An 18,751-nucleotide genomic window follows, 5' to 3' on the forward strand; every position below is an offset into this window, starting at 1 on the left:
CACACATAATATATAAATTACATTTTCATTTTTATGTTTTCAATGTGTCATGATACTGACTGATTGATAATAAAAACGGACCAGTCGAATTCGACGTTTTATTTTTATCTGAACATAAATATTACGCAGAAATTTTCCAAGTGTACAGTTACTCTGTCAAAGTGGTATCCTTGATATCCTCTCTGAATTTTATTACAAAATGAACATTTTATAATAGAATATTTGTGAGAAACTCGAAGATAGTTATGTCGTAAATTTAGCGAGAAATGCTTAGTCGACTATTACTTTATTAGATTGATATTTAATGCTATAATAAATATATTTTTAAAAATGATTTGACCAGAGAAAATAATTAAAATATCTTTTTAATGTCTATACTACATAATCCATAAACTGGATAAGTGACTTAGCCAAATATGGTACATATATCATAATAAATTAAAAATAATTTATTCTTGGTCGTTATTACGACATATTATAGTAGTAAGAAATAAATCCATTTTTGCTGTTTTCCCACTAAGTTATTGAGAATTTGTACATAGAGAACAAATGTATTAACCTTTGATTATAATTTAAAAGCATAATATATGCTTTAAAAAACTTTTATAGAATTGTTTCCAACTAAAACTAATAAACTAATACAAATGAAACATGAAATCCATTTCTCAGAATCAAAAACCATACAGTATTATACATTTTACAATTTTGATTGAAATATTAATATGTTTACAATATTTAAACGTAAACTTAATATATTTTATAAATTTATTATAACTATAATAATAACAACATATTGTTATATGATGGTGTATATAAAAATTATTTCGTTATAGTTAAATATTAAATAAATTAAACCTACGAGGGTAACTTATTAAGCTAAGAGCCTATAAAGTATAAAACATCAATATATTTATCTTTTAATGCAGAGTAAGCTTCTAAGAATTACAATAGAGGGGAATTCCTCCTCAAAACGAGTCATGATAATTTCTTGAGAAATTCTGCTTTGTAGTATAACACGACGTGTTTATTGACCATAAAACTGTAATCATCAATTCAATGTTTCACAAAAATGTGAGTGTATGTCGTAAATTGGTTGGTTTCAATATAGGCATGCTAATATATGTACGCTGTATATATATAAACGAAGCGGTCATTTTATCGTTCCTTATAGTTGTGACCCGAGTCTCAGACCGAATGAAAATAAATATATATATATATATCCATTTTTCATTGGGGATTTATTATAACGACAGTCAACACTTTATATTGCTGATATCAGGTCCATTTTAAGACTACCCACCAAGAATTCACGTCCCCGAGGAGTCACGTCGACTGAATTAATATCGAAATTCTGACCAGGAAGATTTGTTTGGCTCATAGAATAAGGTTAACGTCCCAGTAGGAAAGCGCTAATGCTAAACAAGACTATTGCTTATCGTTATAATATTGAATAGGATAGAAAATACTGATTGAGTAGTTGGATATTATAACTTGTTGTGTTTAGAGGTGTGCAAAAACTTAATGTTTCTTATTGTCAATTATTATCAGTGTTTAAACACATAATATTATTTTAGAATTTTCAATTATAATAATGATCATCAGAACTTAAAGGTTGGATATTTCAACGAAATATTTATAGATATAATACTAAATATCTATTCGATAAATAATCAATTATTTACGTGTACAGTTATTGATCCAGGCCTTATTCAAGTAAGATAATAAAACGCATTAAAAAAAAAGTACAAAATTTGATAATGAAATAATTTTTAAAAGTTTAATAATATACATTTAAAAAAAATTAGTATTTTACTATTTATTATATTTATCTAGAAGTGTTGATTTATTCCTACACAAGAAAAGTTAAAATTACTTTTGAGGAATGGCTTTGAATAACGTAATACATTTCACACCAAATTTATTTGGTAAATATATTATATTATACTATTATACTTAACTATACATAACCTAAGTATTTATCCAAAATATGTAATTTAAATGTACATGTGTTATGTTTAATTAATTTTCCCAAATTAAATAGCTATAATAGAATTTAGCTCAACTCGATCTTATTGAAACAGTTTTGACTTAGTATCAAGTAATATTATCACTTTTTTTGTGTATATACTCGTAGTTATAAACCTCAAAATTGTTGTATTTTAATTAAAAAAACTATACGTACAGTACACACGTATTAAAACATAATATATACACAAACAGTACTTATGAACTCTTTGAATGATAAATGAACTAGTTTAGTTTTAGTGAAATATGTTCCTTACTTGAGTGGCTCTCAGAGCCTACCATATCGACCAGGAAGAAATTATTTTTATAGTGGTTTTGAAAAAAAAAATAAAGAAGTTTTTAACATAAAAGGATATCTCTGCGTAAAACGGATGTCTTTATGTATATATATATATATATAATATTATATATAGTAGGTATGACGTCTGGTTATTAAATATTAAAAGCTTCTGAAGCTTCTGTTTGATGGGCCGCAAATTACACAAGCTGTCAACCGTTTTGAAAAGTTATGTGCGGCGAAAAAAGGGTCAAGTGAGTAACATTTTTAATCGTCAATCCTTCTAGTTTACAGCATAAGGAAAAACACATTTAGGGAGGAGCTGTAATATTTTTAAATTTTTATGGTGTGTCCTCGCCGTAATATAATATGTATGCAAGAAAAAGTAATAATAAAAAATATAATCATTACGTGAGTTTGGAAGAATAATTCTGAAAGTTTGTAGGTTACACCGGATATAAAGTGTGCCGTTTTGTTTAGTCAGGTTTACTGAGCTGCTGTCGTTAGTATTCAACATAAGTATGGGTTTTTACAACTTCTGTGCATTGGTTTTAGAACACTTCCTACGTACGTATGTATACGTGTTTCATCTCAGACACTAAATTAGTTTTTATCTGCCAAATTAGTGTTCTCAGTTAGCACACTGATTAAACTTGGACATTCAATTTGAAGTTTTCAAATAATTTAGAACCTATAATAGTAAATAAAACATTGTATGAGCTCATAAGTCACAGTGGACAGATACTTCTAAAATATTAGTGAATACAATTACTTTTTTGGTTATTTTTATTTTTCTTATTTGAATTAGGTAGAATTATTTGTAAAAATATGATTTAAATTAATTGTTTGTTCATTTAAATAAATTGCTGTAAATTAAATTTAACCGTAATTTGGTAATTATTTCATATTTTTATCGCTCAACCAGAAAATGTTTTTAATTTAAAAATACAATTATAAAGAACGTTATTTAATTTATGAAAAAGGTTTTGATGTGGACAAAGCTTCAACAATTAATGATTCGCTATTCAAAATATAACATCATCACGACAAAAATATAAATTATTTAATTTATGTTTAAATTATTTCATAGCTGTGAGCATTTAATAATAATTATATACTAACAATGAATAATAATAAAAAAGAAACAGTTTAGTTTTTTTTTAAATATTGTAATATTAAAACCTAACTAATTTGTGTCAAATTAATTAATTTTAAAAATAAGTAAATAAAAAATAACATAACCTTTATAAATTATATATTATTGTTGTAACTATTAGGTAGGAATAATGTTATCATTATAAACTCAATTCTATTTCTATAGCTAAAAATATAATGGTAACAGTTAAGCACTGTAAACAATAACAAATGTTATTTGTTAATATTAGGTTTAAGTATTAAACATTAGTATTATATCTATAAATTATACATTTCAGTTATTTATTTGAAAGTAGATTATTCTTTTTATACCTGAAATATAGTTTATTTAATTCACATAGATTGTCTGGAATATAAAATTTCGAAAGTTGAGGACAATGTATATTTAACTGTAATGTATTTAATATTGGACATAATATATGTATGTAAAATATATTCATTCTTATTTTGATTTGCCGAAGAACTTTCAGAAATCTTGTTAAACAACTTTGTATCAATATGATTTCAAAAATACTCGCATCTTGCTAAATAAGTCTGATTGACAATTGTGTTAATTTATATAGATAATGTAACAATATAATTATTTTTAAATTTTTAGTATAAAAAAACAAAACAAAATTATTTCGTTAAATAGAAACGTTTTTGAATGAAAACTCGATGGTTCTATAAAATATTTTGTTTTATAGAGAGTTTATTTAAATATAATGTTTTTAAGTAAAAGTTTCACTGTGTTATAATATTGTTCTAAGAAATTATATGTCATATAGAAGTAAGAGTAAAAAATGCAAATTTGTTTAGATCAAATTGGTTTTACAACGATATTTGATTTATTAAATTTTTCTGTAAACACTTGTTTGGATAAAAGTGTACAAAGAGCTTCATGAAACCTATCTATTGATTAGAAGTAGAGTCTGGATGGCAGTTTAGACAGGCCAATATATTTATTCTCAAGTATAAATAAAAGAGTGGTAGTTTTTTCTTCAGTAGTTTCTCACTTTTTTTCTTAGCCCAACGAAAATTTATCGGCTATCATCAAAAGATTGAATAAAATATCGACACGTGTGGTTTTATTTACTTAAAATTATTTTTGGAAAATAATTATCGTAATTATTGATTATTACTATCATTTTAAAATTATGTATCATAAATTACATGATAAACTGCTAACTTGCGTGAAGGTGAAAAAAGGTAGGTGGATAGTAATAAACTAATAAGGTATTTTATCCTTAATTCCAATCTAAATTATTTTGTAATTGTGTACATTGTATTTATTAAACTATTTATACTTTAGTTTTAATATTTTTAAGATTAATAAACTTCTTTAATGTTAAAGTTAAAATTTTTTTTTAAAGATACCATTTTAATATTATTAGTTATTTAGGTATAGTATTTCATGTTGTACTTATTACAACAACTTAATTAAATTTAAGTGTAGGCAATAAATCTATTAAGTATTTAATTAGTTTGAAATCATATCGACGAAGAAGTTGTTTACAAATTTAATTATTGAAAGTTAGTGATCTATATTATTGAGATTTGTGGTATTTACAGTACAAGTAAGTACATCTGAAAATAATCGAAGTAAATTTGTTTATTTTATTTTAAATTGGATTTTAGATTATCTAATATTTTTTAATTCATTACTATTACGTAACCTACTTACTAAAATTTGCGATAGATAACGAAAAATTGAGAGAAAGAACGATTTTCATAAAACCTTGATCATTTTCGAGGTAAAATGACATTTTACCGTTTATAATATCTTTGCGTCAAGTAATAGAACAATGTTTTGTAATATTATAATATGCAATTTAATAAGCATACATTTTATGATTATTATTAATATGAATGAATATAGTAGTGACGGTTAGAAGTTTATTTACTAGCATACTAATGATATAGTGATGTTTGCAAAAACTATTTTTATTATTTTAAAGTTTGTTTAGGCCCTAAGCCTTTAAGATGAAAAAAATAATATTACGAATTTAATAACTTTGAAACGTAATGTACCGAACACTAGGACATAATATTAAATTTTATGTTTGGATCTGTTGGAGTATTATTAATATATTATGATCATTTAGCTCAGCATTATGTGTTTTATTAAATGCTACTACAATTGGTATAATCACCGTACCATAATGTTTGTTTTTAAAAACAAAAGTACATTTTTTCAAGACAAATATGTTATGTTTATTGTTTTATAAAAGATTAAGATGTAAGACATATCGAGTCGAACCAGTTATTTTTCAATGCTGTAATTTGTATTTATAGTACTATTATATTATATTGTATGCGTACTATATTGCACAATAATTTGGGAATTTTATTTTATTTATTTTTGCAAAAAAAAAAAAGAAGTTGGTATTTGTACGGGTTATAATGAAATAATTGTTATTAATTTTATCTCTATCAAACTTACTTTAATTTATAACTTAATCATATTCACGGCAACTTGTTTGGTAAAGTGTTATACATAACATATATCATTTAGATTTTCTCTTCAAAACAGAGAGATTCATTCATCAACGTTATACATAATAATATGTAAATAGTTTCATCTGCGGATGTTTACTGGACATGATAAATCATGAAAGTTGGAAAATTTTGAAATGCGGCTCTATAGTAAAATTCTATAGGTAAATGCATTAAAGCAAGCCCAGAGGGCGAATTACCCCGGACGTTCCTATCTCGTTTAACGTCAAGGGCATTCGCGTTATGGAAACCCGCCAATCAATGTACACACAAAACGTTCAATTAAATATTAATTGATAGGTCTGAGGACTTTCCATTTGTGTTTTCGCGACAAAACCATCCAGAGTCGTATATGTATCTACTGTGTTTGGTTTTTTACCCTTTTCAATTCAATCGGTTTTCAGTTAGTTTTCTATACATTATGACGCATACACTTATTACATATTATTATGTGTGACCTACTCGATAATTCTACCTTTATGATGCGGTTTAATTGACCATGGGTTTTTAATATGCATGAATATAATGTATACAGTGTTCCACAATGAGTATTTAGGTACTAATTGCATGCGATGGAGTATTATACGAAATCCGTATTACTACCACCGTTTAAATTAGTAAGCCCTCGTGATATGGAGTGTATATTCGTATTTCTATATTTTATATTGAAATAAAAAAAAAAGTCTTAATATTTCCCATCGACATGATAAAATAACTAGTAACGTAATAATTTGCGATGGACTGTGCAGCCGTTACACAGCGTGTTTCGATCGATATTTGTACTGGCCATCACAAGCGGCAATCTAATTGAAAACCGTTACGTTTTAACTTATTATAAGGGCTAAACTCAAATAAATAATAATAATAATAATAATAAAAAAAAAATGTTACAATAAAATATAACCATGGACATTTGTGCAATAGCGCTAGTTATCTAATGAAATTTGAAAATTTTTATTAAACTTATTAGAATAACTATACTGTAACCAGATAGGTATTTATTTTCGTAAACATTTTTAGTTTAAATGGCTTAAATAACCAGTGAAGTTTTAAAAATCATTTCTATTAACTAATGCCGTATGTTGAAATTGGTAGACATTGATTTCACAACCCTCGATTGTCAATCGTGTACGACACGTTCCTGTACGAACTCGGTAAAAATAACTATTTACACTCACAATAAGACAAGTGCCAATATAAAGTTTGCAAACAAAAAGTAATTGCACGATCCCATCGCCAAGATCAATTAATCTTTTATAGTCCCTTTTTCTGTTGTGCGACAACTGTAAAAGTAATTGCAACCATCTTCCCTACCTGCTAGGGAAACTTCGTTCTCAACTGACTTAAAAGTATCACAACGTCTACCCTACGGCACATGAACTCAATTTTAAATAAATATTTATGTATTATATTCAAAGTCTACGTCTAACAATGTCACAGTGATTACTTTTGCGTAAGATTTTTTTACACTGACGAAAAAAAAACAGATTTTTATAAATTACCGATGCAACAGTGATAACCCAACGCAGTCGAGTTAGCGAAAAAAAAATATTCACCCGTTTTTCCACTCGTTATTCTCGTTTTGTCAGCTCCCAAAGTACCGATAAAAGTTGATTAGCTTTTATAACAGGCCATTGGAGACGGCTCTTGGCTCGAGCTTTAAGGGTAATTGGCATCGAATGACATGGACTAATACGTTCCAATTACTGATTCCATAATAATTATCGACATTAGGCGGATACCGTATAAATTATGTGCCCCGTGGCCCATACTCCCATAATTTATTATTTATTTATTCTTAGGTTTTTAAATTTTAACGGATTCGTTGTAATTCCTTTAAGACGGTCTTATATTTTATACATGATTGCTATAGTTGATTTAAATGCGTATGCCCAGTAAACATATAACATATTATGTACATAATTCACAGGTATATCGGAAAATAAATTAAGGCATTCGCTCGTATAATGATATCGAGCTTAACATTAATTTTTTACTCGTGATCGTTATCGACGTAAATCTCGAAAAACTAAGATAAGGAGCGTTTTCATATAATTTTGCATGGTTCGAGGTTTAAGGAAATATAATAGAAGGCACATTATTCTTGATAATTTGTAGGCTTGTGAAACATTGATTTTTATATTATCTTACTTACATATTAAATCTCTTAATGTCTTAGTATCCTTTAAATGATTGTATTTTTAATAAAACGTATTGCGCATAATATCAAACTAACATAAAATATTTTATATTAATTTATTGATTACGCTTAAATAATAATATTATTGTTTTAATTGGTTACATTTAATACAAAGAGTGAAGTACATGTATCGTAAGTAAGTATTTAAAAACAAAGCACATATTTTTGTTTATAATAAATTCTAATTGAATACAAATTATTATTTTAATAAAACCCATACGTGTGAAAATTAACATTGCGGACTGCTGTATACTGCTGTATATTATTAGTCAAAACACAACGGACGAACACAAAAATATCATTTATGTATTATTTTGAATTCGTTTCGAGGTTCCACTATGAGAAACTGTGACAAATCGAATCACGTCTTCAATATTAATTTATTTGTAATGTCATCGTTATTGTATAAAATATATTATAACGTACTCGTAAAGTCGTAAGTAAGAAATTCGAATATTAATCATTATTGTTAAAAAACATAATAGTATTATAATTTATAATACGCACACGCATAATAATACACCGTTGACTTAATTTTTAGTGTATTGTGAAGGGGATAAGGAGGATATACGGCATGCATATTCACTTTAAGTTTTCAAACATATACTTTCCTTTCACGTTTTTCATTGAGTTTTCACGATATTTGTTTGGAAAAGTACTACGATAAATACTTTCAAACGTATAAAGTACTTGCACTGATATTCAAATTAAGGACCCTTGAGAAAATAATTATTTCGAGTAGAGATTTTTATTTTTGACTTAATGATAATACAGTTTTTACCGTTGTCACCTATACCCACGTGAAAAAGGCGTAGGTATACCCAAGTGAATATTTTTTTAGCGACACACCACTGGATTTAGTCTGATCACTGTTGCGAGCAACGAAATAATAAAGTCCCGTTGCGACTCGCAATACACCGGTATATGGTGTACGGGGAGTTTCACATTGTTACGTATATATATATATATATATGTATATGTAGTATATAGGCACCTACCTCGGCAGTACACTCGGTGTCGCTGTTAATCCGACGTCTTTAACTCTGTTCAATTTAACCGTCTGTGCGCGCGTGCGGTCGTGTTCGGCAGAGATAAAGATAATCGCAACCATTCTCTGCGCCATCTTCCGTTTATTGCGGAAAACCTACCGTCATCGATAGTTCTCATTGTTTCGGCGGCCACAAAACGACACCCGGGGGAGTGCACGCTCGCTCTGCGGTTGGCTCCGGTCCAGTCTACTACCGTTATCGTTTGAATGATCACGTTTACCGTGTGTTGTATGTGTGTGTGTGGGTGTTGGTGTGGGTGTTGGTGTGGGTGTGGGTGTGGGTGTGGGGTGTATGTGAGTATGTGGGTGTTAATATATATACATACATGCGATATATTATTGCGCTTTTCCGAGCAAATGATCTTCACGTGTGCGCGCGAGGTGGAGTCTGCGAGGAAATATTGTGTCAATGTTGTAGCAGCGTCTACGTATATATATATAGATATAATATAGTGTGCGGTGGTGGCGGTAGAAAGGAATTGGTAAAATATAGCGTGGACGAGGAGAAATAATTAAATCGATTCGTGCGCCAAACGATATTTCACTCGGTCGGACCCCGTCGCGACATTTTTATATTTATATTATTAGGTATTTTTTTTTTTATCTTTCGTTCCCGAATAAATCGTAGGGACGATATTGTTGTCTCCTTTGCGTATATTTTACAGGCGTGTATATTAAAAACGATCATATAATATAAATTGCAAATTTACGACACTTCGTAGGTTACTTACTTTTATTGAATAGGGCACGAAACATTTTACAACTTCAGCATTTCGTAGACTTCTGCGAAATGTCGATTCAACATCCGATTTTAAATTATTATTTCTTTTACACATCATTTAATTAATATTTTATTTTGAAAATTTAATTTATTTAGTTGCTATTTATTTTTTGTTGTTTTTTTTTATATGTATTAATACTTAATACCACATAAATAGAAACACAAATTATGGAATGAAAGATAATATTTTTATCTTATTAAGAAGCTTATTTATAAAAGCTCATTATATTTTATTAAAAGTTTTTTGCTTAAAATAATATTTTACCTTAAACACAACAAATATTTTTTAATAAGTAAGAAGCAGAATAATATAAAAAAAAAAAACAAACATTTATACTATAATTAATTTTTTTGATTATTTCAACATTAAAATTGTTCATTATAGTATTAGTTATAGAATAAATGATATAACTTATTGGGTAGTTATAAGAAATTGTACACATTTTTATATAATATTTTTTATACTTGGCATATAATTTTTCGATAAAATTTGTTAACTATTTTTCTATATTATTATAAAATAAAAAAAAATATTATAATATACAATAAATAATAATATACTTTAATAAATTGTTGTTTGAATTAGTAGGCAAATATATAGTATCCCAAATTTCTACTAATTAGATAGTTGAGGAAATTTTTTTTTTTAATAAACTATTGCTTAAACCTAGATATAAAAACTGAATACAATTTTTAAAATAAAGAAATGTAAGTTGTAAAGTTTAGTTCGTATAGTGATGACAAAATATATCATGTGTATTGTGTATAAAAATTTGCAGTAAATAGTATCTTAATAAATAATTTTATTTATAGGAAAGAACACAAAGAAATGAGTTCATTAGTTGGCTGAATAAATTAGTGAAAAGATATCTCCGAATCTAAACTTTGATATCAAAATGTCTGAAAAAAGCTACAGGTATTTAAATTAGTATCTTTATAATTGTAACTTTAAATATATATTTGAATATATTATTATCTATTTATATTTAAATGAATGAATATGATGAATTTAAAAATATGTTTTGAATAAAACTTAAAATTTGAAAAATTATAATATGTATAAAGATATATACCTAAATTCGAATATAATATGTTATAATATTTTAATCACAGTAAGTTATACACAATTTTACTGTTTTAGTAAAATGTTTATATTATACAAATTACAAGATAATCAATGAATATAATATAAGTATTTCAATTGTTGTTTAAAAAAAAATTCATATTATTATATTGTGAAAAAACTTTAAGTATAAATCAATAGTTATAAAGTATATTTAAAAACAAAAATAAAAAACCGGAAGTATTAATATGTATTTAAGACTTTTATAAATAAAAATAATGAGTCTCACTGAATTTTACAACATAAATATTCAAATGTTGTAATAACAATAAAGACTAATAATATTCTATACCATAATGGTTATGAAAAAACTGGTTTAAACCTGGTTATATATGGCACATGTAAGTGGGACAAGGTATTATGAAAAGCTCATTTTGAAATCTTGTCATATCTTCTGTACCATATTATTATAAGGCTATATAAACGCATAATAAGCGTTTACTTATACGAAATTTTATTTTATTAGACCCTGGTAAAATAATACACGATACATATTAATATTGTTAACTTAAATTTGTTATATAATTCATGTAAGCTAATAATTTGATTGTATTTTCATATGATATTTTTACTTCACGAGTTATACTAATTCAAATAATTGAATAAGTCAGTCTTAACAAAAATATTATACTTTGTATCATTATTATTTATTACTTATAAAATAAAATATGTTTTATTTAATTTAGAGTAATCTATAAAATAATATAATATAAAATAAATGTTTGATTAAGACATAATTTTTGAATACATGGTGAAATCTATTAATAAGTACAATGTTGAAAATATTTAATTTTATATGAATTTCAGTTTTCGAATTAAATTAACCAAGCATTTAAAAGAAAAATAAACATTTTATTGGCAAACAAACATTGGAAAAGGCCGTTGAATGTTAATAATTAATATTTTTTTTAGTATGGTTTGATTGATTCTAGTGTCTGGGAACTATTGAAACAAATACATTTGTATTGAATTTATAACAAATAATAAAAGTTAAGAATGCAAAATATAATATATTAGTTGATAAATATATTTTGTATATATGGTAAATACAAACAAATATATCATATAGATAGTTACGTAAATAGTGTCATCGATATATTTTAAGCTATTATCAGTGCGTCGCCTAGACTTCTGAATAAGTGGGTACTTAAGTTTAGACAGAGAAAAATGGTAGTCGAAACGATAAATTTACATATAAATTTAACACATTTTCTAGAGGTGATAATTTAGAATTAAGGGAAACTCGAAGTCTTTATCCAAAGTAATGAATCACTTTTGGTAAAACTAACTTATTCAATTATTTGAATTAATGTAACTCGTAAAGTCGTGAAGTGAAAATATTATAAGCAAATTATTACTTTACATGAAGAAGTACTGTAATAACAGTATGATTCACTTAACATGTTCACCTTAATTTTTTTTAAATATAAATTTATTTAAATGCTGATTTTTAAAATTTTTAACTAGTTTTGGGTTAATAGTTCTTAAAATATATCGTTTGAAACATATCAAATATATATAACATTGGATCTTAAATTTACTATTATATAATTTATTTTTAAGAAATTATAAAATATTAGGTATTAAAATTCTTAGATCATCATAAACACCATATTTATTGTTCAAATTCTCGACTCTCGAGTTATCTCTTTTTAAATGGATTAAATTATATACAAATATAAATATTTGAAAATATGATCCTTAAGTATCCTTTAAAATTTAAAAAATTATAATTTGAATAAATGTATTATTAAAGAAACAATTTGGGTAAGCATGCTTGCTGAATTTCTCTGTATAATTTATTTTTAGGAATTTAAATAAATATATTATCATAATTTAAATATATAAACAACCATTGAGTTAACTTACTGTAAAATCTGTCCTTATTGAGTACTATACTTATCATCGATATAAATAAAATATTATAATAAATAAAATCATATAATCTTTAAGAACCCAACTGACTTGTTGTAATAAACAAAACATATTGTAAGATACCAAAAACTAGATTTGAAGATACAATATATTATTTGCCTATACTTACTTATCTAATAAGTTAATATAATATATTTATTACATTTTTTATACTTTTTACATTATTGTAAAACTTTTAATTTAATTTAATTTTTACTTTTTAACGTTATTGAAATTGTCTGTATTTTTTTAATTTTCGTGTTAATAATATAAAACTAATAATTTATTATAGGAACCAACATAAATATTTATTAAAATATTTTAAAATTGATAAATAAATACTACGAATGATATGAAATAATACGTTTAAATCATTGTAATTGTCATTATTATATAAATATTTATTTATGTTTTAAATATTTAGCATGTAAAAAGTAAGGGTTTATTAATAAGTAATTGCATCAAATATTTAGTTTTAGATACGGAAATGTCAATATTTAAAATTAAAATAAATACAATCATATTACAAGTATTATGGTTAAAATATTCAGAATATCTTAATAATTTTGATAAATATTTGTTATAATTTGTTGTTTTTCATATTTATTTATATTTATATTAGATATTTTAATTTATGGTTCATTATATTATTATTATTTATTTTATTCAAATATTTAGTATTATTGTCGTTAAGACAACAATTTATAAGAATCATTTTTGGCATGAAATTATTGATTATTGCAAGAATAACGCGCAGCCTAGTTTGTCTTTGTATCTTTACAAAAGTTTTAAGGTTTGCCTCTATTCTACTTAGTTTATCAGAGTTGATGGTAATTTAACTAATTTTCCATCGTAGGATTTTTTTCTTTAGTCTTTGATCCTTGGTCTTAATGACCTATGCAATTATCACAATGTGAAAAACGAAACAATTTCCTTTGTGGCATGTTTTATTGTTATATATTATACGTAATCTACATAATGTTAGCCGAATATCGTCCGTCAGATATATTTGATGAAATTAAAGAATTTACAAGTTTTAGGTGGTAAAAAATGAATATACGTTTAATAAACTTAAGCTTTGACAACATAATTCTGGGATCCAATCAAAAAAAAAAATGAAATATATTAAATTATAATATATCGTTCAAATACTTTTAATCACGCTGGATATTATAAAAAAGCAAAAATTCCAACCCTGACAAATATAGGTTAATATTACAGTAAATATTTTTAATTAATTCATTATGTATTTTATCCTATTACATTAATTAACATTTAAAAATTTTGACTACTGTTTTTAATTATTGAAATTTAGAAACCTATAATGCCTATATATTTGGTAAAAGACTTGAATTCTAGAGATTTTTACTCTACATTAATTTAAACCTATTATTATACAAAAATTAAATTATATTTTTACTTAAGTTTCACCTAATGGAATTTAGATTACCAACTATTTTTATTATTAAAGTTCTTCATTCACAAGTTGTTATAGTCAGTAGGTACATACATAAAGAATTCGCTCAGAATAATATACGCTCATAAAAGAGTACGTTTACATTAATAATTGAATTTACTTAGGTATTTTATAAAATATTTGTATGTTGTATATCTGAATAACCTAATGTTTTCAACGAATGAATTAACAATTTAGGAAATTGTTTTTACTTGACTAGTCTGTCGCTAGCACTTGTGATTTTATTTTTGTGTTAACTGATTCTTTCGTTGTTAATATTATTTCATCAAATTAAAAAAAAAACTTCATAGTTTTAAACTATTTGAATTCCTTTAAACATATCTAATATAACTGAAGAAGCAAATAGGTAGCATGTTTCCGTCATTAATAATGTGTAGTTATCTAGTATAAATGCATTTATATGTATGCATTTTTAAATGGATTTTAGTTTATTTATTTATTTGTTTAAGTAAAAATTTAACGATATAGCTGAATCTTACAGAATTATATATTGTAGAAGGAATCCAAAATTAGTCTTAAATCTAACCCAACATTAAAGTTTAATCATTTCTTTCGTGTACATAAATCTTTTTTTCGATATTTTAAATCAATTGTTATTTTATTGCTTAATTTATAAAATTTGTTAAAATTCTCGGAGTTTTAATAGGTTTGTATATACTTTTATAGGTCTTTAAATAAACATTATAGTCTTATTTTGAAAAAATAAGTGGTATTTTTTTAAATAGTGAATTTATTAGTTATTTATATTTTACTTATCAATAAACTAATACTATCTAATGTTTGAATTAAGAAGGGATGTGAAGCTCTTATTTTTAAGAGCACCTCTAATTAGTTATTTTCATTGAAGGACAGTTGATACGTTCTTTTAAACAAGATATTTAAATTAAATTTGATAAATTGTATATAAATTATTATTTTTGTTATGATATTTTATTACAAATATTGTATAACATTTAACTGTTTCAAAAATATAAATTAATATACATTTAATTAATTATAGTATCTAACTTTTATTTGATGAAGTGATTATTATTCATAAATATTTATTTTTACTGATCATATGTAGTTATTACTGGTATATCCTATATCTATCTAATAATTATATTTTATTTTAGGAATGATTAGTGGAAAATGAGAGAAGTGAAGCATAGGTAGTGACAGTAACTTTTTCAAGTCAGATTCATCATTTTTTTATTCTTCAAATTCAAGCACTGTTAATATTACACATTATGAGGTATATATTGAAAAGTTATTTTGAGAACCATTATGCGTTTGCATTTATTGTTAGTAGTAATTATTATTTAATCATAATATAGTATAATTTAAAGTGATTATTATAACGAGTTGTATTCTACAAATAGTTGAAACTTTAAAGTTGTTTTATTTCTCTCTTAATTTAAATTTAGTCTTCCTCATTTTGACATATTAATATGTACCTAGTTTATAAGAAATACTAACTATATACTATATAGTTATATTTTTATAATCTAATATTCTTTGTAGTAAAATATATTAATTAAAAAAATTATTTTTAAACAGATGTTATTTAAAGTGCATTTACATATTTATTTTCGAGTAAACAATAACCATTGAATTATGTTAGTTGAGTGAAATAAAGAATGTATTAGCTTAACAATCTTGTTTTTATATTCTGAATACAGCAAGAAATTTATTGATTATACAATAAAATATCCTTATGAATTAAGTGATATGCATTTATTTTATTAGTGTTAGGTATGTTGATATTTTATTTTAAAATAATTTTGTATGAACATGCTTTTATTTCTAGATAAATTATTATTCAATAATTTTTTGTATTATCTTCATTAATCAAAAATGTATAGTTTTTATAATACTTCGAAGTGATAATTTTTTGATAGTTTCTTTCAATGGTAGAAAAATCTTTTAGTAAAAATATTTTGATAAAATGTAGACAAATGTGATATTTACTTCACTTAAAAATGTTACGAATATATGTTTTTGCTTTCAAATGTAATATTACAATTCACAGTTGTTATATTTCAAAAACGTAAATGAAGCAAGAATAATACCCTAGTATTTTATCTAGTAATGTATCATCTATTGCTTAATTTGAGATTCTGACCGTGAAGCATTGCTTGTATGATTGTATTGGTTTTACAATAATGGCAGATGAGTGTGTGTGTGTGTTTTTATCGTGTCTGACGTCGCAAAAAGGCGCTTTAAAATAGCTTCAATCTTTAACTTTAAGGGTAGTTAGTGGTCATCGGTAAAAAATTGAATTTAATTGAAACTTGTTATAATTCTTAGTACTTTTGAAATAATTGAAATAAATTACGTAAAAACGAGAATAAATATAATTAAAATATTTAAATATTATCACAGCTATAATTTAAGTAGTGATACACTAAGAACCTACCAAAAATAGAGCGATTCTCTCGGTTTTTTTTCGAAAATTGATGAAATCGTTTTTTACAAAATATGTAATTAGTTTGTTAATTATATGTCTACATTATATACATTTATATTCATATTAGGTGTCTAGTGATTTTAATTGAATTTATTTATTTTTTGTCTTGTTTTAAAATAATTTTTTTTTTATTTTAACATTGACCAATGATCAGTGTCAATTAGTATCTATATTTTAACAGTTTATATTACCTAAGTTAACATGATATGATATTAAAAATTAATTTATTGAATAGATATTATTTTTTGTATCAAACTATTGGAGAAAAACCGTATGGTGCCTATATATAGAGTATAAAATATCATTAGATTGTCATTGGTTTATAGTTAATACAAATAATTCTCAGTTTGTCATCATCGCTTTAAAACTACATTGGCAGAGATGTCTAAGCGTCTTTGTATATGATTATTGAGCACATTTAAATGTATATTTTATATACGTTATAATATGGACATACGGTTAATAAGAAAACTCATTGTTTGCTTAATAATACTTCGAGAAAGGAAAATATGCATATTATTTTACAAGATATCAAAAGATTTGATGTTATGAAATATTATGATAAAATAGGAATATCGTCGTAGTTTAATAGAGTTTTTTTTTATTTAAATGCATCATATTATAATTATTGTTGATACTATAAAAACTAAAATAAATACAATTTCAAATTTTTCATTTAATTTTACTTGATTTTTAATTTTAATTCTTTAAACCATATAGAGCTAAACAGTTATATTAATTTATATTTATTATCTTTTAATGTATTTTTCATTTTTCTATCTTGGAAATACCATGTTATACAAATATATTATAATATTTAGTTCATTTTTTGATATGTGTTCATTTTTTTTATCGTATATTTACAAATTTTAACTTTTAATAATTTTATAATATGTAAAGGGAATGAGCCTAATTCTAATACAATATCATAAAAGTAATAATAATGACTTATAAATGTTTCAATTTTTTTTCTGTGTAAATAATAACTAAAAATAAAAAAAATAACGAACCGGAACAGGAATCGGGGGTTGGAAATTTGTTTCGCTTCGTTCACTTTGATAGTAGGATAGTGTTGTTTATTATTATTATAAACTTAAAAGCAATAATAAATCATTGTATTCAAAAAGGATACTGAGAGTTATTTGGTTTCCTATATTATAATAATGTTAATATTGAGCATTTTAAAAAAAATCAAAAAAAACCCAATTGCTTATGAAATTAATTGATATGAGTATGTACCTAAAAAAATTATAATTATATTGTGTAAAAATTAGTGGATATCATTAAAAATATAAGTAATATATAATGAAAGTTTCAATCTTAATAACTAAAAAGTTTATTTTTCATCAAAATCTCTAATACAAACAAGTTATTAATATACTTACTTATATATTTTTTTTTATTAAAAAAGGTAGTCAACAAACAGTTTTTAATTTAAAAAAATTAATTTGGAATTAAATTATTTATTAATTAATAGGTGGTAATTAAGTTTTTATTAAACATCCTATAATTTATGAAAAAAAAGTTAAAACAAGAAACAGCAATGCTTTTACAAATTCAGCTATTATAACTTTTTGAAATTTCTGAAAAAAATTCTGCTGGTTAATTATAAATTATTTGTTTAAACTTTACGTAGGTAATTTTTATGTCTAGTTTCTTATTATATACATTCAATTTTAATATCATTGCTTAAACCTAAGTTCATAATAATATATTAATTATTGTTATTATTATTAAAAAAAATTCATGTACAGTTATCTAACCTAACCTATTATAGTAATAAATTTGTATACATTATATATATTATTCAAATATTTTTGATGATAG

The 18,751-nt window shown here is 24.4% G+C and overlaps 1 protein-coding gene across 4 annotated transcripts in view; it reads left to right on the top strand.

Annotated features, from left to right (window-relative positions):
- Positions 1 to 18,751, top strand: part of LOC113551005 (cGMP-specific 3',5'-cyclic phosphodiesterase) — an 83,221-nt gene that overhangs the window by 8,735 nt on the left and 55,735 nt on the right. For 2 of the 4 annotated variants that reach the window (XM_026952996.1, XM_026953028.1), the window contains exon 2: positions 10,775 to 10,877. The exons of 1 other annotated variant lie outside the window; for it this stretch is intronic. The gene's annotated coding sequence lies outside the window, so the exon portion shown is untranslated. Of the gene's footprint in view, positions 1 to 10,774; positions 10,878 to 15,590; positions 15,710 to 18,751 lie in introns of all 4 variants that reach the window. One more of the 4 variants, XM_026953003.1, reaches the window with a different exon arrangement.

Source organism: Rhopalosiphum maidis, chromosome 1 (assembly GCF_003676215.2).
Source record: "Rhopalosiphum maidis isolate BTI-1 chromosome 1, ASM367621v3, whole genome shotgun sequence".
Classification (NCBI taxonomy): Eukaryota; Metazoa; Arthropoda; class Insecta; order Hemiptera; family Aphididae; genus Rhopalosiphum; species Rhopalosiphum maidis.